This window comes from Pipistrellus hanaki, assembly GCF_964339955.1.
Source record: "Pipistrellus hanaki genome assembly, chromosome: 15".
NCBI classification, from domain to species: domain Eukaryota; kingdom Metazoa; phylum Chordata; class Mammalia; order Chiroptera; family Vespertilionidae; genus Pipistrellus; species Pipistrellus hanaki.
The window spans coordinates 26,692,737-26,713,767 of NC_140517.1; the positions used below are offsets into that span (position 1 = coordinate 26,692,737).

At 53.4% G+C, this 21,031-nt stretch overlaps 1 protein-coding gene across 3 annotated transcripts in view; it reads left to right on the plus strand.

Moving 5' to 3' along the window:
• ZNF469 (zinc finger protein 469) overlaps positions 1-21,031 on the plus strand; it is a 289,966-nt gene that overhangs the window by 100,562 nt on the left and 168,373 nt on the right. Inside the window, exons 3-4 of one of the 3 annotated variants that reach the window (XM_084905027.1) lie at positions 3,508-3,599; positions 3,686-3,757. The gene's annotated coding sequence lies outside the window, so the exon portion shown is untranslated. Of the gene's footprint in view, positions 1-3,507; positions 3,758-21,031 lie in introns of all 3 variants that reach the window. The other 2 variants (XM_084905026.1, XM_084905028.1) reach the window with 2 other exon arrangements.

The window sequence follows — 21,031 nt, forward strand, 5'->3', positions numbered from 1 at the left end:
TAGAAATTATTACATTTGTAATTTGTAACCCCCTTATAATATAAACTTAGAATTAACTCCTTTTAAAATCTACTGCCTTTTGTATTTTTGTGGCCATGCATTTTAATTCTACATGTACTTAAACCCCACAATTTATTTTACTGTTGCTTTGTGCAGCCAATATTCAGGAAATTCTTACTTGTGTTTATTCATATATTTGCTCTTTCTGGTGCTTTCTATTTCTTCCTTCAATTTCATGTCTTTCTCTGGAGTCATTTTCCTTTTGTCTGAAAAACTCTTTTTACTTTTTTTCCTGTAGCATGTTTTCTGGCAACAAAATCTCAGCTTTTCCTTGCCTGAATATGTCTTTATCTCACCTTCATTTTTGAAAGATAATTTTAAGTAGGCACCGAATCCTAAGGTGGTGCATACTGCCTTTCAGCACTTCAAATATATTATTTCATTGCCTCTGCACTTCCATCGTCTCTGTTGAAAAGTTGGCTGTCCATCTCACTACTGCTCCTCTGAAGATAGAGCTTTTTCTCAGGCTTCTTCTAAGATTTTTGTCTCAGTTTTTAAGAAGACTTAATATGATGTGCTGAGATGCATCTTTCTTGGTCTTTATCATGCTTTGGATTTTACGTGTTTGGGAGGGCTGGTTTCATTTATTATCTTTCAAATATTTTTTCTTCTTGTTCTTTATCTCTTCTCTGAGACTCCAATTACTGCATGTTAACCTTGAACATGACCCATTTCTCTCCAAGATTTTTTTTTCCTATGTTTTTCATTAGTTCTTTCCTCTTGCTTCAATTTGGTTATGGTCTATTAACCTATCTTCTAGTTTGCCAGCTCTGTCTTCTGCTTTATCTATTATGTGTTCTTCCTCTTCAGATATTATATTTTTTCTTTAGTTCTAGAATGCTCTTTGGTGAATTTCTCCTTCTTCTCCTCTATTTTCTTGAACTTATTCAGCATGCTTATATTTAAAGTGCTTTCTTTCTAAATCTGATGCCTGGATTATTTCTGAGTCTGTTTCTAAGATCTGTGTTTCTTCTTGGTTTTTGGTCTTGTGGTCCTGTATTTTGTCACACAAGTAATTTTTCATCTAATGCTAAACGTTTTGAATAAGGTGCATTGTAGAGGCTCCTGTTGGTGCTACTTCCTTAGTTCTATCCTCCCCCCTGCTAGGATGATCTTATTCCCACCAGGCACTCTGCTGAGTCCAATCAGCTGCAGCTCTGGCATGCTCAGTCCCCCTCTGGCTGCCCACTGGTCCTTCAGGATTTTCAGTTGATAGTCTGATGTGTCTTTTGACCCCTCCCTTTGGTGCATCCTGAATTCTAAACTTTTCTGTGACTACTTCTCTTATATATCCCATTTCCATATAATCCAAAACTCACCATGTGACCCCAGGGGAACAATTGACAATATCTTTGAAACCCTCCAAGTTCCACTGATTTTCTGTCCCCCAGCAGTGGCTCCTGGGCATAAGGCCATAGGGATTCTCAGCCTTCCGCCAGTGCAGACAATTGGCAGATGCCCCAGAAGAAAGGGAGCATCACGGGGTAGCACACCTCCCTGGTCCTTCCCTCTTCAAATTCCTCCTCCTGTTCACAACACCTCAGCACCTCCTGGTGTCTTCCCACACACAGTTGTGTCCTATAGAGTTTTTTTTTTTTTTTTTTTTTTTGGTTTGTTTGTTTTTTTACTTGTTCTCAGAAAGAGGATGGCCCGTGCTATCTCCCATTCCCACCTGGAACCTAATGTTGGGATCTGGAAGCCAGCAGCTCTGTGGTTCCCTCTGATAGTGATCCTCCAGCGAGACCTGGAGGGTGCCTGCTATGTGGGCCAGTGACACTCCACCACATGCAAAACCTGGAACATTGCTTCAAAATGGAAAAACCAATGAGGTCTCAGCGTGCAGAGATGCGTTGGGATTCACACTGGGAAGGGGGCATAGTGAATCTTGCACTCCCCACTGTCAGAGAATAACAATGCTGGCTGTTTTCCTGTCCCACAGAAATGTGGTGGACAGGCCAGGGGTGGCTCTGCCACAGGGTGCCGTCTCTTCCTGGCCTTAGTTTCCCCATCCCAAATCTATAAAACCAGCTTCCCACAGTTGGGAGAGGTCAAGTGGGTGACGTAAGAGAAAATGCTCTGTCACTTGTAAAATGCTCTCCGTAGGCTGTTATCACTCTCTGTCTCCTCTCCAGGCCAGCAAAGGCCTCACTGGTCACGTGGATATTTTTCTCTGAGGGGAGTATAGGGCCAGAGTACAGGGTTTTGCCAAATTGACGTATGGGGTAGTGTCCAAAGGGAAGGGAACCCTTCTGCATGCCCCCTCTAGTCTGTGGCCCAGGAGGGATCTTGCCCGGAGCTCTGTCCCAGGTGAGAGCCACTGTCCATCCAGCCTGCCAATATGTGCCACCTGAGGTCAGCTAGAGCCTGTGTATTCATTTCCTGTGGCTGACCATAACTGGGGCCGATGGTGCTTAAGACACCAGAAGTTTACTTCCTCACCGTTCTAGAGACCCGGAGTCTGAGATCAAGATGTTAGGAGGTTTGGTTCCTCCTGGGGTTTCTGCAGGTGAATCTGTTCCTCATCTCTCTCCCAGCTTCTGTGGTTCCAGGCATTTGTCCGCTTATAGATGCTCTTCCCTTTTCTGCTTCCATTGGCCCAGGCCTCTTTTGTGTATCCTTTCTCTTCTCTTATAAGCACACTAGAGGCCCTTGGCCTGGCCTGCACCCTCTTGCAATTCAAGACCCCTCAGGAGATATCAGAGAGCTGATTTCAGCCCAATTCCCACAGGCCAGGCTCAGGAACCCCACCGGTGTACGAATCTGTGCACTGGGCCTCTAGTGTGCATATAAGATCTTTGGTTAATCTCTTCCCACCCTTCCCTTTCTCCCTTTCCCTTTGAGAATTATCAGTCTGTTCCATGTTTCCATGCCTATGCATTGAACGTCTGCCTCCTGGTGGTCATTGTGTATGATAGCTACCACAGCTGGTTGGCTGGTTGGCTGGTTGCTTAGGCTTTTATATATCAATATATATAGATTGAATTTAGGCCCCACCCACATCCAGGATGATCCCATCTCAATATCCTTTACTTAATTACACCTGCAAAGACCCTTTTTCCAAAGAAGGTCACATCCACAGATTCTGGGGCCTGGGCATATCTTTTCACCTTCGATACATTGCATTATGCTTTTAAACTCTCAACTGTCACTCACCCACCTACCTCCCACCCCCCACCGCTGCCCAGGAATGCAGGCTGCGTGAGTGCAAATATCATTTGTCTTCTTGTGACGCAATCTGGAGCTCCACACAGCCCCAGGTGTGGGGCCCAGCGAATGTTTGTTGAATGATGGAATGACTGAATGACAGCTGGGCGATGGTTCGCATTTCCCTGTTTCCCTGAGCATTGATAATGTGGACCTTTATCTTTCAAATGGCAAGAGTGGTGCTTATGTATCTATGCTTGAAACAAATAAAATAACTAAAGAAGCCGCTGCTTCCCTACACAGGTGCCAGAAGGAAGCTGAGTTCCCTCCTGAGAACAAGAGATCCTGAGGAGGGGATTGGAAGGACAAAGCTCCCTCCACACACAAGCCGCTGGGTGAGTGATGGCCCTGGGATGCCAGCCTGGGCACCGGGCTGGGCCGCCCTCCCCATGACTCTGGCTGTCCTTTCCTGATCCGGAAGCGCAGGGTCCGCGCAGTATTAGGACGCCACGTGGACGGGATTAGGACACGAGGACCAAGAGAAGCCACAGGGGTGAGTCGTCACTTCCCATTTAATGTGACCACCAGCACCAATGCCACATGCATTGAGTCTCAAGTATGTGATACTGGCTCATGGAAGGAATCCCCCTTTCTGTCTGATTCGTGTCACCAACAAACACCAGAGCACACACCACGAGGACTCTGGCGGGCCCTCCTCGGCCTGGAGGAGGCACTGCTCCCATGAGTCACACATCCCTGGCCTTGTCCCAGGGAGAAAACAGCAGCTCTGTTTTAAAGAGGAGGAGGTGGGCTCAGAGAGGTTGAGGGGCTGGACAAGGCCACACAGCAAGAGAGACTGAGCTGGGGCCTGGAGCCCGGGCTCTGCAGTGCGGTCCCTCGCGATGCCTCAGCAGGTCTATGCAGGCGGTGACCTCTGAGTTCATCCAGCTCCTCCTGTTTTGTGCCTTTCCCTTTCCTCCCATCCCTCACCATGTGCTGGGTGTCCCATGGCTGAGGGTGTAATGGGACGATGAGGTCTGCTGTGTCCTGGCAGGCGTCTAACCTGGCTGGGCCTCAGTGCTCTCAAGTGGGGCTAGAGAGTGCCTCCCCAGGGCAGTCACAGGGGAGGGTTAGCGCCCCAGGGCATCCTCATTCATTCATTCATTCACTCATTCACTCAGCAGGGACTTTGGGGCTGACCTTGGAGGCTGAGGACTGGGCTACTGCCCCCCAGAGCTCAGAGACTTGGGAGGGGGCATTGGTTACACAAAAACAGGCTGCAGAGCAAAGGAGGATGCGGCGTTGTCAGCAGGCGCCAAGTGACGGGCTGGGAGGGAGTTCCAGGCAAAGGTCCAGTGCAGCCAGCCCACCCCGGAGCAGCTCCGTGGGATGACCCATCAGTTGACGATGCACAGTCCACAGGCCATTCCCAACACATATCTGGGTATAGCACCAGAACTGGTTCTGCGGCTGTGCCTTAGAGTGGAAAAAAAGAGGGCATTTTAGAAAAAAATGGGCAGTGTTATATGGAAAAATCATAATGATGGGATGTTGGGGGAGAAGGGCAGAGAAAAGCATCTGTGTGAGTGTGTGAGCAGGGGCGAGTGTGTGAGTGTGAGTATGAGTGTGTGAGCAGGGGTGAGTGTGTGAGCAGGGGTGAGTGTGTGAGTGTGTGAGCAGGGGTGATGAGTGAGTATGTGAGCAGGGGCCAGTATGTGAGTGTGGGTGTGTGAGCAGGGGTGAGTGTGTGAGCAGGGGTGAGTGTGTGAGCAGGGGTGATGAGTGAGTATGTGAGCAGGGGCCAGTATGTGAGTGTGAGTGTGTGAGCAGGGGTGAGTATGTGAGTGAGTATGAGTGTGTGAGCAGAGGTGAGTGTGTGAGCAGGGGTGAGTGTGTGAGCAGGGGTGAATGTGTGAGCAGGGGTGATGAGTGAGTATGTGAGCAGGGGCCAGTATGTGAGTGTGAGTGTGTGAGCAGGGGTGAGGATGTGAGGATGTGAGTGTGTGGGGTGAGTGTTTGAGTATCAGTGTGTGAGCAGAGGTGAGCATGGGTGAACCTGGTGTCTGTGTGTGTGAGGACTGACTGAGAAAGTGTGTATGTGGCTCTGTGTGCATGTGTGTGTCTGTGCACAGGTGTGTATGTGCCTCTGGGCTCATGGATTTTGACTCCTTTTCCAAGACGCCTCCTGCTTTGGCCCTGGTCACTCTGGGAGGGGAGGCCACATGGCTGTCCCTGGCTGGCTGCTGTCCCCACGCCATGCCCCCTGCTCCTCCCACGGCACAGGAGCCTGGCTCTCAGCACTCCACCCCACTCCTCAGTCCCCTTTCCCAGGTTCAAATTTCTTTCAATATTTTTAAATTCACTTTTGATGGCACCTGGTGAATCTCTTCTGGCCCAACTCCCAGCAGTTACTCGATTCTGATTTCCCCAAAGTTAAACTCAAGACCCGTTCTTTACCCTCATCCTAAAAATCTCCCGCAGTGTACCGCACTTCGGGGCCACTTAGATAAAGGAGCCTCTCCTGGATGAAAGAAGGGAATTGGTGGGCTTGGATGGGCCAGGGCCGGGCTGAGAGCAGGGACTTTTGCCTTTTGTGGGGAAGTAAGTGCACACAGGGGAAGGAAGAGCAGCTGGGTGCTCCCTGGAAAGTCTGCTGGGCCTGGTGCTGGGCCTGGGGTTGGGCCTGCTGCTGGGCCTGTACTGGGCTGGGTGCTGGGCCTGGGGCTGGCCTAGCCTGGAGACTCTCTCTAGCACAGGCGATGGGGTGGCTGGGGCTGTGGCGTGCTGCTGTGACAGTCCTTTCCGGGCTTGTACAATGGTCACCCATGAAGCCACACCCAGGGATTTCATGTGTGGGGTGTGGGGTGTGTGGTGTGTGTGTGTGTGTGTGTGTGTGTGTGTGTGTGTGAGTGTGTGTGTGTGTGTGTGTGTGTGTGTGTGTGTGTGTGAGTGTGTGGTGAGGGTTCTAAACATATTCCAGCTCCTCGAAGTCCTGACTCTTGGTGGACAGTTATTGTGGGTTGAACTGTGCCCCCAAAGGACATGCTCAGTACTCACACCCTGCACCTATGAATGTGACGTGGTTGGAGATAGGGTCTTTGCAGGCCCTGCTGACCAGGTTAAAAGGAGATCATAGGGGGCGGCCCTTATAAGACCAGGAAAAGGCACACAGGAGGAGAGGCTGTGTGACAAGGAGGCAGAGTGGGTGACGCATCTCCCAGCCAGTCTCACGGGGATCCCTGGGGCCCAGAAGCTGGGAGACACAAGGAATTGGTTCTTTCCCCAGAATCTCCGGAAGGAACCAGCCCTGCCCACGCAGACATCTCAGACTTCCTGTGCCCAGAGCTGTGGGAGACCAGGTTTCTGTTGCTTTGGCCGTCCAGACTGTGGTGCTTTGTTATGGCAGCACCGGGCACGCATGTGACAGGCCCTGAGTGCCCACCCAGTGCCCTCCGTGGGAACGCTCACAAAGCACATGAAATGACCACCCTGCTCCGCCCCACACTTGCTTCTGTTTACTTCTCTTTCTTTGTCCTTCGGTCACTTTGCATTCTTATTTCCCATCCCTGCTCACCTCACCTTGGAGTTCAGAAGTGTGGATTTCAAAGCAAAGGACATTTGGAAAATAATTACTCTGCAGGGTTGCAAGTTGAAATTCCAGACCTCCACAGAAAGCTTGGAAAAGGAATTCTCTCCCCCCAGAGATGCCTTCTCCCTCCTCGTCTCTGGAGCCCCCACACTTTACAATTACGCCCAGATGAGGGCTGCAAGCTCTCGCAGTAGGTGTTTCTGAAACCCACTTGCTGACCTTGAGTATCATATAGGCAGGAGCCAGGCTTGTCTTACTCCCCCCAGGGCCTAGGACCATGCCTGACACCCCGCAGGGCTTATGTGCCCATTTGTGGAGGGAAGGAGGAGAAAATTCATGCCTCAGAGCCATGCCTGACCTCTGGGCTCCCTACTCCTCTGCTATCTTCCATGTGCCTGGCCCAAGGGGCCTGACACCTGGTATCTCACTCTAGTTCCCACCCTGTCATCCCTAAGGGACCATCCTCCCACAATCACCGGACACCAATACAGGCTGAGAGTGAGTTGGTGTCCTGGGGCAGCCCTCACCAAGGCCCACAAACCTCTTTGGAAGTTCTGGAGGCAATGATCTGAAATCATGTGTCAGCAGGGCTGGCTCCTCCCAGGACTCCGGGAGGATCTTCCTGCCTCTCCAGCTCAGGAGGCCCAGGTGGCCCTGGGCTGGTGGCCACGTTGCTCTGTCACCTGGCACATGTGAGCCTCCTGGGACCTCGGGCTTCATCTTCCTGTGACAATGAGACCACAGCGCCCACTCACAGGAGCCTGGCAGCTGGGGGCTCAAGGGACCCAGCCACCCCGCACATCTCAGACCTGCTGTCCCCGATGGGTCCCTGAGAGAATTTATAGGAGGTTGGCCCTTCCCCCGGGCTCACACTCGGCGTGGGGAACTGTGGGCTGCATTGGTGGGATCAGGACCCCCAACGGCGGAGGTCCTTTCTTGTGGTCCTTTCTACTTCCTGTTCGCTGTGCCTTCATTTGGAAGGGGCTCCCCATGTCTTAGGTTTTGAAATTCTGGGTGTTTCTAAGCGTCATTGACAATGGAATTGGGATCGTGGATTCTAGTCCCACTTACTGATTTCCCTGATACTTCGGGGAGGAGAGGACGGAACTGCCTCCACACCTGTGGCTGCACCTGGGCGTGGTGGGGAACAGCCCATCCAAAGGTGCGGTCGGCAGTTTGTGGAGAAACCACAACGATGGGTTGAGTTTACACTGAAAACACTCTTCTTGGCAGATGGGTCAGGCAGGTGTGCAGTTACCCAGAATGCAACTGACATGTCCTTGAGCAAGGTCCATGTGTCTTTCCCTCTGGACCCCCTTGACCACCTGACCAGCTGCTTCCCTGGGCTCTGTGCCTAAGCCCTTCTTAGATCAGTGGCAGCTCGGAGCGGGTGGATGGGGTTTCTGCTTTGGTGGGAGAGTAGGCTGGCATGGCCACGGCCTGCCAAGTGCAGGCCCACTGGGCCACAGCTGCCCTTACCTGCTGCATGTTTGGACGCCTGTGTGCCTTGTTCTGGAGGTTTCTGCAGGAGGGAAGCTGTGCCCCTGTCCTCGTAGCTCTGTCAGCCTCCGCAGACCCAGCCCTTCCAGTCATCCAAGGAGGAGGCTGACGGCCTGGGGGACCCACGCCAGCACAGCTAGAAAAGACTGAAGGAAGACCTTGACCAATGGGTCAGAGTGCCTCGGCCTGCAGCGGTGAGGGGAGCGCCCTCTGCCTGACAGTCAGCAGAGCAGCTCCTTTCCCTCCTTCCTATTCATCGCCCACTTCTGCTTCCATTTCATCATGGAGCTCCGTAGGAAACCCCTGACCTGCTCATCGGATGACCCCACTGAGGCCAATGGTCCATTAACACCCCTTTCTTCCCTGACTGCTGCCCAGAGTTTAGGTTGGACTGGCCTGGTCCACTCATGTGCTCTCTTCCCCGGCTGTGCCATGGGAAACCAGCCACCTTGGACAGACCCTACGTGGCATCAGGGAGACACCGTGCCTTGTTCTGGAGATTTTTGCGGGAGGGAAGCTGTGCACACAGGCATCTGAACGTGAGCAGTTAGTTTCCCTAGTGACAGGTGACTTGAAAGAGGGTTGTTTTTTGGGGGTTTTTTTGGTGTGTTTTAAAAAATATATATTTTATTGATTTTTTACAGAGAGGACGAGAGAGGGATAGAGAGTTAGAAACATCAATGAGAGAGAATCATCGATCAGCTGCCTCTTGCACACCCCCTACTGGGGATGTGCCTGCAACCATGTACATGCCCTTGACCGGAATCGAACCCGGGACCCTTCAGTCTGCAGGCTGACGCTCTATCCATTGAGCCAAACCGGTTTTGGCGAAAGAGGGTTGTTTTTAAAAAATATATATTTTATTGATTTTTTACAGAGAGGAAGGGAGAGGGATAGAAAGTTAGAAACATCACTGAGAGAGAAACATCGATCAGCTGCCTCCTGCACACCTCCTACTGGGGATGTGCCTGCAACCAAGGTACATGCCCTTGACCAGAATAGAACCTGGGATCCTTCAGTCTGCGGGTGGACGCTCTATCCACTGAGCCAAACCAGTCAGGGAAAAAGTTTGGTTTTGATAAGAGAGTTTGATTAATCTAAAAAAAAAAAAAAAAATTCTATCTGGCAGAGGTCGGAAATGGGAGTCGAAACCAGAGCCTTTGATTGGCTCATCTCCTCCTGAGCGGAAGGCGACCTGCGGAAGCAGTGCTGGTCTGAATGTGCCAAGATGCTCAGGGACAAAACAGCCGGGCGATAGTTTGGCACATCAGTGTGGGGACTGTCCCTGCCGGGGAGGTGGAACGGAGCCGAAGCCGGCGAGAGCCTGGCCTGCTTGTTGGCATGGTGCGGGGCGTGCTGCTGTGGTCTGCGCTGCGTGGTCTGTGCATTGGTGGACCTGCTGCCTTCTCACTCTGCTCTCTTGTCCCCCAAACCCTCAGTGCCACATGAACCCTCTGCAATTCTGAACCTCGGTTTGGGGATTTGGCCCGTTTGTCAGTGGGTTTTCCACATCTGGTTTCCCTGGGAACTTTTGCTGTTTTTCTGAAACATGAAATTGTCTTTTTTCTGTGGGAGTGAGCTCACTGGTTTTGGTGGGGCTGGTCCATCTGAGGGGTCGTGTGCTCCTGAACCCAGAGGAAGATGCTGTGGAGCCTGAAGGTGCGGGGGTACCCACCCGCCCAAGCAGCGGCGTCAGAGACCCTCCGTGACTGAGATCACTGTAGATTCCCAGTGAGAGCCCCAGGAGAGGTTAGCATTCGGATGACAATGATTTCAGCTTCCCTCTCAAGTGATTCACAGGATTAAACTGTCAACGTTAAATATTAAAGATGGGCTGGGGCTTACCGCCCCACAGAACCAGGCTTCCCAGGCGCTGAGGAGCAGCATGCTTGGGGGCAGGAATACCTTCAGCTCAGAGGGGCAAGGAGCCACACTGAAGAAGGGCTCAGCTCTGGTCACCCACCCAGGTTCCAGGGGGCTGCCCGGGCTAGCTTGTGGGGCTGGCCTTCTCTTCTGGGTGTAACAACCTCCAGGGGGCCCTCCTCATTGGGGAGGTTGGACTACAGCGCCTCTGGGTGGCCACGGCTGGGTTAGCTGGTGGGTGTTTAATAAGAGAGGGAGGGCAGCCCTCTCCCCGACAGGACGTGGAGTCTAGTCATTGCTGGTGTTTATCTCTCTGTGTCCTGAAGCCCTCCCAAACCCCGCGTGGCTGTCAGCAGGGCCTCGTGCCAATCAGATAAAGGCTGGGATGGTCTGGCCGGAGTGCAGATTTATCCCAGCCTGACTCACAAGGAAGGTAAAAAAAAATCAGGAATTTGGGCAGAAGTTAGGATGCTTTTCCCCCTGGACCTTCCCTGGGCTCTGGGAAGCAAGTGAGGGATTGACAGCTGGGCCTCGCACCGGCCCTCCCTCTCTCCTTCTCAGCACTCACCCGTGTCCATGTGACAAATGCCTGCCACGTGCCCCGGACTCTGGGTCATGGGCAAAGAAAGAGGCATCAGCCCAGGCCTCAGGTGCCCCAGGGCACGGGCTGCTGCCCTGGGTGAGTGACAGGAGGCCCATGCCAGCACCCTCTTGGAATCCTCAGTAATTGTTGGTTCTGCACCATGAATGACGAAGTCCCGAGAGTCACTCCTCAGTTCCTCACTGTCTCTGCATGCCCCTCCCTGTCTGCAGAATTTGGGATGCGAACCTCTATTTCTGTCCATTATAATAGCTCATTTGTTTGAGTTGTCTCCTGGCAAGATTGGCTCAAGAGACGGGTCTTATATTCCCATTTCCCTCCTTTTGCATTTCCCTCCTCTTCTCCCACCTTCCAAGCACACGCTGGAGCCCATACAGGGGCCAGCCCTTCCCGGCCACCCGCCCTCCCCACGCCCTGAGCTGGAGGCTTTGCACCTCCTGTTAACCACAGATCAGACCGCAAAGCTGGGCTTGAAACCAGCCCTGTCAGACCCCAGATCTGTTTCCCCTTCAACTGTATCAGCGGGTTTTCAGAAAAAAGGAGACGGGACTCCAGAGGATGCTCCGTCCTGTCTTTAATCTCTGCCTCCCAAGTGAGCACTTTGAAGACCAACATTTCAAATGAATTTCAATCTGAGCAGAGAGAGACACCAAACCATGGCTCCCTGACAGGACAAGGTGAGTGGCATCGGCACACACCCCGCCTCCTTCGTTTTCTTTACTTAACAGATCTCCTCTGTAGAGCAGTTTTAGGGTTAGTCCCCCTCCTTCCCTCTCCACCACTCTCCCACCCTATCCCTCTGCTGCTGAAGTCTGGTCTTAGCATAGAGCACTTGTTGTCCTCAACGAGTCCGCAGTCTACATTCGGTTCATTCTCAGTGTTGTACATCCTGTGGGTTTGGACAAATGTGTAACGACATGTATTCACCATCACAGTTTATACAGAGCAGTTCCACTGCCCTAAACTCCCTCTGTGCTCCATCTGTTCATCCCCACCCCCAAAACCCCACTTGTGCATAGCGTTGCCCTTCCCGGAGTGCCATGGAGTTGGAGTCACACAGTGGGCAGCTTTTTCAGATTGCTTCTATCCCTTACAGTTCTTCCCTGTCATTTCACAGCGGATAGTCATTTCTTTTAGCGTAACTCGTCTCACATTGTCTGGATGTGCAGCTTATTTACCTGTTCACCCGGTAAGGACATCTTGGTTCTTCCAGCTGCTGGAGGTTTGAATGAAGCCACCCTCTAATCTTTACCTGCTTGCTTCTCTGTGACCATACCATGCTGCGAGTCCCAGGGGAGGAATTTTGGCCCATTGATGTCCATATGCCCAGCAGCACCCACCCAGAGTGAGACACAGTAGCTGCTTCATCAATAGTTGTGGAACTGGATTGTGGGGGATGGCAGAGAGAGAAAATTCTGGCCAAGAGGGAGAGAGGAATTGGCCCTTATCCCTGTGGAAGGATGGAGAGCCACACTATAACACTGGGGGGGGGGGGGGGGATAGGAGGGTGTTGCCAGGGGAGGACAGACCCTAAAGAAAGGCCACTTTGTCCAAACCCATCTCAGACTGCTCAAGGCCTCCCTTCAGATCTCTTGGGGTTAGAGGCTAGGGTTTGCAAATCTCCGCTTAATTTAAACTCTTTAAAATGTACGTATCTGAGAATGATGAGGACCAAACTGCAGTTGAGTGAAGTTGACATTTTTTATTGGTCCACTCATGATCACTTAGATCCCAGTCTTCTCTGGAATTTAGGGCGTGTGACCATGACCAAGATCAGACACCAGAGCCTCCAAAAGTCCATCGTCCTTCTTTGAAAAAAGCAAAACGCTCTGCTTTGTAGCAGAATCATTGTATAAAGAACAAGCAGCAGAAGGTTCCTATTGTTAGTCTTTCATTGGCCAGGGCACCTCTCCTGGGGACATTGCCCTTTGCTGGGTGCCGGTCCAACTCCCTGTGTGAGTCACCTCCCCTTTCTGGGATCAAATGAGGTATGAGTGACAGGTTTCCTCTTGCAAGTCAGCTGGGATTGATTGGTAATGACTGCCCAGAGCACTGGATCCACACTCCATGGTGGATTAGACATGTCTGCCATGGTACAGGAGTGGACATTGGCTAACGCTCAAAACTCTGCCATTAGGTACGCCATGCTCTTGGGCTTTTGCTATAGATCCTCCTGATTTCTGTTTACTTTACAATCCAAAATTGTGAGTCGGTGGGGTAGGCCAGGGAAAAAAATTGAAAAGTGGTTAATTTCATTTTTTTCCTTTTATTGATTAAAAAATAAGATAAAAAGGATTCTTTACATTTTTAACATTGACTTGTAAGAAAGAAAATAAATGTCCAGGAGACTTTGGGATTCTCTTATATGCTGCTTTGCCTTTAAATAAGACCTGGGACCAGTGATGTGATGACTCGTGTTGGAGCTGGGTCTGCCTGTGAATTTCTGTGTTCTCACTGGCCCCTGGCAGGCTCCGAGCATTCCCACCTTTAGGTCATTTCATGACTCAGGTTGCCAGCGGGCAGGTATTAGGCCCTGGTATCGAAAAGGCAGGCTGGCTGGACCGGGACGCACCTGTTCTGGACAGGATCTTCTGTCCCATCCTCAGAGCCATCAGCCTCCCACGCAGAGGGGAGCCCAAGACCCATGCACTGACTGTCCTGGGCGGTGATGCCAGCTGCCTGTGACAGTGTATGGGTGGATCTTAGTGCCTTCTCTGCCCAGCCTGTCCCAATCTGCTGGGGCCATGCTGCGAGTCATCTGTTCCCAGTCACTGTTCCTCCTGGCATTTAGAAATGGCCCTCCTGAGGAACATCAGGACAGATTCCAATATTTCCTCTAATAGCTGTGTGATGAGGGAGAAGAAAGGAGAGAGAAAGGGATGCAGGCGAAGAAGGATCATAGCCAACAGCTGGCAGTAGCGGGGGAAGGGGTGCTGGGTTCCCTATGAGCTCAGCTGTTGTGTGCATGCCAACCACTCAGCCTCAGCACCCAAATACACACACTGCGTGCCAGTACTGAACAAGGCCCATAGAGCTGGAGGCTGGCAGCATGGGGATGTGGGCGCGTCCGCTAGGAAGCGCAGACCAGCATTTCTGAGCCAGAACTGGGGCTTGTGAGACCTGCAGCCGCACAGAGGGGTCTGCACACCCCAGAGCATGGGGGCAGTGACCCTGTTGGACTATGACGCAGGGACATTTTGGAGCCGGGGCATATCCCAGCTGCTCTCTATAGCCAAGTGGCTCCCTCCCGCTGGTTCAGAGGAAAGAGAGGGCACGTGTGGTGTGGAGAGCTCCCCCGTGGCCCTCAGTGTTCACCAGGGACCCGCAGTAAGTCCCTAGCACAGCCCCTGGCCTCTCAGTGGGTGCAGTGACAGGTGCGCCAGCCCCTCAGCCCAGGCCCACCAGAGGCTGGTGCAGACCCTCTCCTCCTGCAGACCTGCTGGCACCAGCATTCTCACGGCCCTGGAACAGCTGCTCACACGTCTGCACAGCTCACACATCTGTACACATCGCATACAGTACTTCTCATGTACATGTCCTATACGTGCTCACATATGTCTTACACATGCTCATCTGCTCACATAAACATCTGCACAGCACATGACTGCTCACACATTCGATTGGTGAACCATCGTTCACTTAGGCGGTGGTGTGGGTTAAAAGCACTTCACTGTTGCATGAGAAGTTTATCTGGGACCTGGGAGGCTCTGGAGAACGGGTCCAGGTGCCACACCCAGAGCCACCACACCAGCTGAGGCCAGGGACATGGCCTGAAAGGGGACAGGCCCGCAGACAGGCCTGCCATCTCTGGGAAAAACCCTCCTGGCTCCAAGTCCAGCTGTGTTTCCTCTGGAGGCACACTGCAGATCTGTCCGGGCACCAGGGCTCCTGGAATGGGCCTTGCTGGTACATGTCCAGGCAGGTACATGCCCGGGCCCCAAGGGCAGGGATAGGTGGCAGCAGGTCTACAGACCTCCAGACAGAGTGACTCATGTCCCACACGTCCTGCCACACATGATATGAGCTCTGCCTGCAGAGCCGGAGCTGGGGTGGCCAACGCCGTCCTCGGGGGGAGAGCAGGTGGCAAGGAGCACGGGCTGTGCCACGTAAGTGACTGAACAGGGGCCCCGTCTGCCTTTGTCTACCTCTCGGGAGGCAGGCAGATCAGGAACCCAGTCCTGGGGCCGCACAAAGCACCCTCCGCACTGAGGAAGGTTGAGAGGGCTCCGAGCAGAGCGGCAGGTCACACTGGGAGACAAGGCTGCGGGGAGGCAGGAAGGCCAGGGAGGAGAGGACTGAGGGGCCTGACGTTCTGGAAATGCCTGGAGGCACAGGACACACAGGAGGGGGAGGAGCTGCTCTGTCTCTGCTTTGATGAGACGGAACAGGGTTGGGGAGATAATCTGGACTGTGTGAGCAAGGCCCATTCCAGGAGCCCTGGCGCCCGGACAGATCTGCCGTGTGCCTCCAGAGGAAACACAGCTGGACTTGGAGCCAGGAGGGTTTTTCCCAGAGATGGCAGTCACACCGCCACCCAGAGGCGCCACCCAGAGGGGCCACACCAAGCCAGGCCCTCTGGGCAGTCAGGGCCTGGGAACCTCAGTGGCCACCCTCTCCTGGGACTCTGTGCTTCCCTCTCCACGTGAAGGGTTTGCTGGAGGCCCTTGTGGCCTTCCACGAGCACCCCCTCATTTCCCTGCAAGCCCTGACCCTTTGCGCCCACAGGCCAGAGAGAGGTGACGTCAGAGCCTCCCTTCTCATCTCCCAGCCCTCCCTGTGCACAGGAGGCTGCGGGCACAGGCCACGCCCAGGCAATGCATATCTCTTCCCTGCTGGTGTCCTGGTCCGTTTCTGAGGGAATAGGGTGTGTGTGGGCGGTGGGGGGTGATGTGGCAGTGAGCCCATTCCCGAATACTACCCCTTGCACATCCCCACTCCATAGCCTTCGGGCCTGATAGCCACTCAGAACCCAGACAGCGCTCTGTGCTGGCAGCTGGGATCTCAGGGCACACAGCAGGGTCTGTGCAAGCTGGACAAAAGGGCACCTTCCCCCGACACCACACCTGTCAGGAGTTCACCCGTGAGCCTTCTGGTAAACACCAGTCACTGTCACTGCTGGAAATGGCCATCGTGACTGTAAAACGCGCAGATGGGCCCGAAGCTGGGAGCTTGTCCAGCGCCTGCCTTCACGCCACCACCCGGGCCTTCCCTCAGCGCATCGTCACAGCTCAGACAGTAGCTGCTCTAAGCCCAGCCTTTCTCCCCTTGTCCTTCCATGCACCCGCCCGAATGGGGGGCTCTGAGGACAGGCCCTGCCCCTCCTGGCCCTGGGCCGGCCCACAGGCCTGTGCCCCCGCTCATCACCACAGTGGCTGCTGCTTCCTGAGCCCCGTTTCCCCACCCCAGGCGCTGAGTCGTGCCCTGGCGGTGCACATGGGGCACGCACGAGGCCACTGCCCTTTTGGAGTTGTTGCTCCACTGGAAGGACACACACATATACACATTCATAACGCACACGCTCACACACACATACTAACACATACACTCTTCAGAATGCACATATACACGCACACTAACACATACGCTCTTCAGAATACACACATACACACAAACACAGTGTTACACACTCAAATCATGCACAGAGACCCTACAGAGTCTAAGAGCTTTAATAGGGCTGTTAGCAAAGTGTCAGGTGAGCACAGAGTAAAAATTAAACATGTATGCCTGGCAGAGCCTCTACGTGTTCAGAGGAGGTGACAGTCCACCCGGGTCTTGAAGTGATTGCTGACAGAGCGAGTAGGAAGGCCAGAGGGAATGTAGGGAATGCGAGCAGCTTGGTCTGGTCAGGGCCCGGGCTGTGCTGCTCCAACATCTGTGGGTACAAGGGCTCCTGGGGAGTATGTTTAAGTGCAAATTTAAGGTTACTTCTCCAATCCAGGGGGTGTCTGGGGTGGGGCTCAGTACACGGCGTGTTTTGTGAGCACCCCAGCCTATGGTGATAGGTCCCTGGCCGCACAGTAAGACATGCTGGCTGGGTTGAGGGTGGGAGGAGAATAATGAGATGATGCTAGAAAGGCAGTTTGGGGCCAGGTGTGACATGCCACGTCCTCTGGGGTCTGTACCCATGTCCTGCAGGCCACACGAAAACCAGGGCGTCAACACAGCAGCAGTGCCCCACTCCCTTGTCAAAGGTGGCCAGACCCCTCAGGGACACGCTCTTCTGGAAGGTTCCTGGGGTAGGCTGCCTGTCTTCATGGAGCTCACAGTCTGGGCACCAGCACCACCAGCCCTGCCCTCACTGTCACCCGGAGATGGACAGGCTGCGGGGAGGCTGGAGTGGGGGTCCCAGGCCTGGAGCTTGGTCAGCCCCAGAGGAGGCAAGGCTGGACCCGGCCTTGAAGGAGAGCCGTGTGTGACAGGCGGTTCTCCTCCACCCAGAGGTCCAACCAGGGCAGCTTCGTCCCCAGGGAACACAGCATGTGTGGAGGCCATTTTGTTTGTCACAACTTTTGGGGGTGAAGGTGCTCCTGGCATCTAGTGGGTGGATACTGCTCTACATCCCACAGTGCGCCCCGCCCCCTCCAGACAGAGAATTATATGGCCCTTGTTTCTTGTAGCTGCTACAGGTGACCACAAACTGGGAGCTTGACACAGCAGAACCTGCTCCCTCCCGGGTCTGGAGGTCAGGACGCAGATGCAGTTGTGGGCAGGCCAGGCTCCTCTGGGGCTCTCGGGGGAGGCTCTTCCTGCCTCTGCCAGCTCCTGGGGACTGCAGGCGTTCCTGGGCTTGTGGCTCATTACCCCAACCTCTGCCTCCATCACTGCGTGACCTTCCCTCTGTGTTTGGCCACATTTCTCTCTCCAAATACAAACACATCCTGAGGTCCCGGAGATTAGCACTTCAACATATGCACCGGGGGTGGGGGCGATGGCATGATTCTGTGAATGACAGATGGGTATGAAGTTCCAGCATGGCCATGGCTACCTTCCCAGGCCTGGGCCCTCTAAGACTTGGTAACCAGCCGACCTTGCCAAAGGGTCAGCCTGGTGCCCCCCGCAGGGATGCCAGCCGTTGCCCGAAAGCACGAGGAGTCTCTCACCCACGAGGTTTGGCAGCCCAGCTTCAGAACCCCTGGGTGTTTACACATTCCTGTAATGAAGGAAAAAACCCGAGAAGCAAAAACCCAGGGCAGTTATTCACTCTTGCTTTCTTAAGCTGCAGAAGGAGCTGGTTGGGAAATCATGAGTCAAACGAAATCCTTTATGGAATGAGCAAAAACAAAAGGAACAAAAGCCGTTTGACTCACTCGCTGAGCCCCCCGTGGGGAGCCGCTGACTGGGAATGTTTACCATCCCAGCTGCTCCCAGCTCGCTGCCCTGCCCGGACCCTGGCTGTCTGCATTCCCCTGGACCCGCTGTCCAGATGCTTAAGTCACTGCTTATAATGGCACAAGAAGTCAGGAGGTGGCTTTCGGAGGCTGGAAAAACAGTCAAGTGTCCTTGGCCAGCAGCTGACTCACTGGCTCCGCACGGAAGCTCTGCTTGGTCCCAAGGCAGCCACCTGGGGCAGTCCCTGTCGGTGCCGGGGACGCTGGTGTGGCGAGTCTGTTCTCAGCCTTCGAATGCTCATTTGTGGGCCTGCCCATTCATTCATGCTGGTCCTATAGAACAGTTCTCTGTCCACATTCCAGGCCCTCTATGCAAGTGGCTTCTGACCTCAGTTGGGATGCAAGACATACACAAACCCTTCTGGAAGTTTTTCTCATTGCCCTCAGGTAGAGTGAGTGCTCAGCAGTGGTATCCACACTTGGCACTTGTCCCCTGCTCTGCAGTTGTCTGCTGGTGGACAAGGAGAGAGGCAATCCACCCAGCCTGTGTTCCCAGGAGAGCAGAGGGAATGCAGCACCTCAGGCAGCCCTGTGCTCCCAGTGCGGGTATAAGGAGCAGCACAGAGAAGCTGCTGTGTGTGTGTTTTTTGGATGAATGGGTGGTGGGTGGATGAGTGGATGGGTGGGTGGGTGGATGGGTGGATGAATGGATGGGTGGGTGGGTAGGTGGGTGGTGGATAGAGAGACAGGTGGGTGGATGGATAGATGGGTAGGTGGATGGATGGATGGATGAATGGATAGGTGGTTGAATGGATGGGTAGATGAGTGGATGTATAGATGGGTGGATGGATGGATGGATGGATGGATGGATGGATGGATGGATGATGGATGGATGAATAGGTGCGTGGGTGAATGGATAGGTGGATGGATAGATGGGTGAATGGATAGATGGGTGGGTGGATGGATGGATGAGTGGATGGATGGGTGGATGGATGAGCATAAAGCAGTCACCTAACTGTGACAACCTGGCCATGTTATCTGCCCAGTGTTATGGCTTAGAAAACCCATAATCTGGGAAAGTGGAAAAACAGACCCTCCCCAGGAGGCCTGAAATTTACTGCCAGTGAGAAGAGATCCCCTACCAATAAGTACATCACTGCTAAAGGGAAGATCATGAACCAAGCCAAGGACTTGCCAAAAGACTAGGCTTTGCCCAGGCATTTGGTCTTTGTGTGATATTGGCAGCTTCTCTGAGAGCCCTGCTGCTATTGGGGAACAAAGGGAGAGGGCGACACTCTGAGGGCACTGCCACCCTTCCCGATGAGGCTGTTCCTCTGGGGTCAGCAGGGGCCCAACCATGGATGCACGGAGCTGGCTCACTGTAGCACGAGAAGATCAGGGCAGACAAGTAAGAACTTCAGGATGTGAGGATGGTTGAGTCCACAGGCTGCAGGGGCAGGACCATTTCTCAAAAGTGGGAGAGAGGATGTGTCAGATCCTGGCCTTTCCCACCCTGGATCCTGTCCTCCCACGGCTCCTTGCTGTCATCTCCTCTGAGTCCTGGTGATATGTCCATCCTGAGGCTGGGAGGTCAGCTGCCCGGGAGAAATCAAAGGCTGATGGCAGTGGTCATCTTGAGAGTTCCTAGATGAGTCACCACGTGACTGTCACCTTCCTCATCCTCCACAAACCCAAACAAGTCATCCCTGAAGAGGGGAAATTCTCATCCCATGTGTCCCTCCCCCCATGAGTCAAACCTCCCCGCCTATTTGTAGGCTATTTCTCCCAAGCATTGCTGTAGGCAAGGCTTGTTTACCCTGGAACAAAGCTGCCCTTCGAGCTCTCTGTCCCACCATGGGCTCCAAAACAAAGAGCAGTGAGGAAGGTCGACTGCCGTGTGCCCTGGTGACAATGGCAGCCTGACCAGAGCACAGGGGTGGTGCCGGAGCAGCCACTTGACACCTGGACATCCTCCAGCCTGGGCCGCCACCAGCATGGCTGCTTTGGCTCACCCACTGACAGCACTTAAGAAGCACCCATCCGGGCACTGTGCAAAGATCCCTGGACACCAACAAGTCAGCAGTGCTCAGGGAGCAGCTACCGGAGGCCAATCCTATCCCATGGACTGGCTTCATCCATTTCTCCCCCCTCTTACAATGGACTGAGAGCACCCCAGGCGTATGAACCTTGTTCATAACCCCAATTCCTATGCCAGAAAAGGCTTGATAAAGTCTATATTCATTCACTCATTCTCTCATTCACTCATTCATCCACCCATGTAACGTTTGTTCTGCACCTGCTGTGTGAAGTATGAGTTTCATCCTCAAGGAATTTGCCCAAGACCAGCAGAAACATGTACTGTGGTGGGGAGAGGAGGGTGTTGAAGGGGAGCTAGCAACAGGGCAGAGGGGATAGGAGGGGATGTCCTGGCACAGTAGTTCCCACCCTTGAGCTTGCGTTGAAATCTGTCAGGTGAAGCGCAGATGACTACCACCCCCAGCCTCTGACTCACAGGTCAGGGGGAGCCCAAGGATTTACATTCCTAACAAGTTTACAGGGATGCTGGTGCTGTGGGTCCAGGGACCTCACTTTGAGGCAGAGAGAATAGCATGTTTTAGGATAGAGGTGGAAGTGGGAAGTGTGAATGAATGAATGAGTGACTGAATGAGCGATCTTAGAGTTGCTTTCCCATGATGAAATTGGGCCTACAAGGATTAAACTTATATCTTATAGACAAGGTCACGTATATATGGTCTTAGGCCTACAACCACGTTCATCACACAATTGGAAAGGTAGCCTTGACTTGGTCTCCTCACCCCATGGATAGGGGCCAGGGCAAGTGCAGAGAGGGTGCACAAGTGTTTCTGTGATAAGCTCAGAGAGGATCTCTGTGTGGGTGACCCCACAAACATGTGGTGCTTCCTCCCTGGGTCTCCTCCAGCCTGA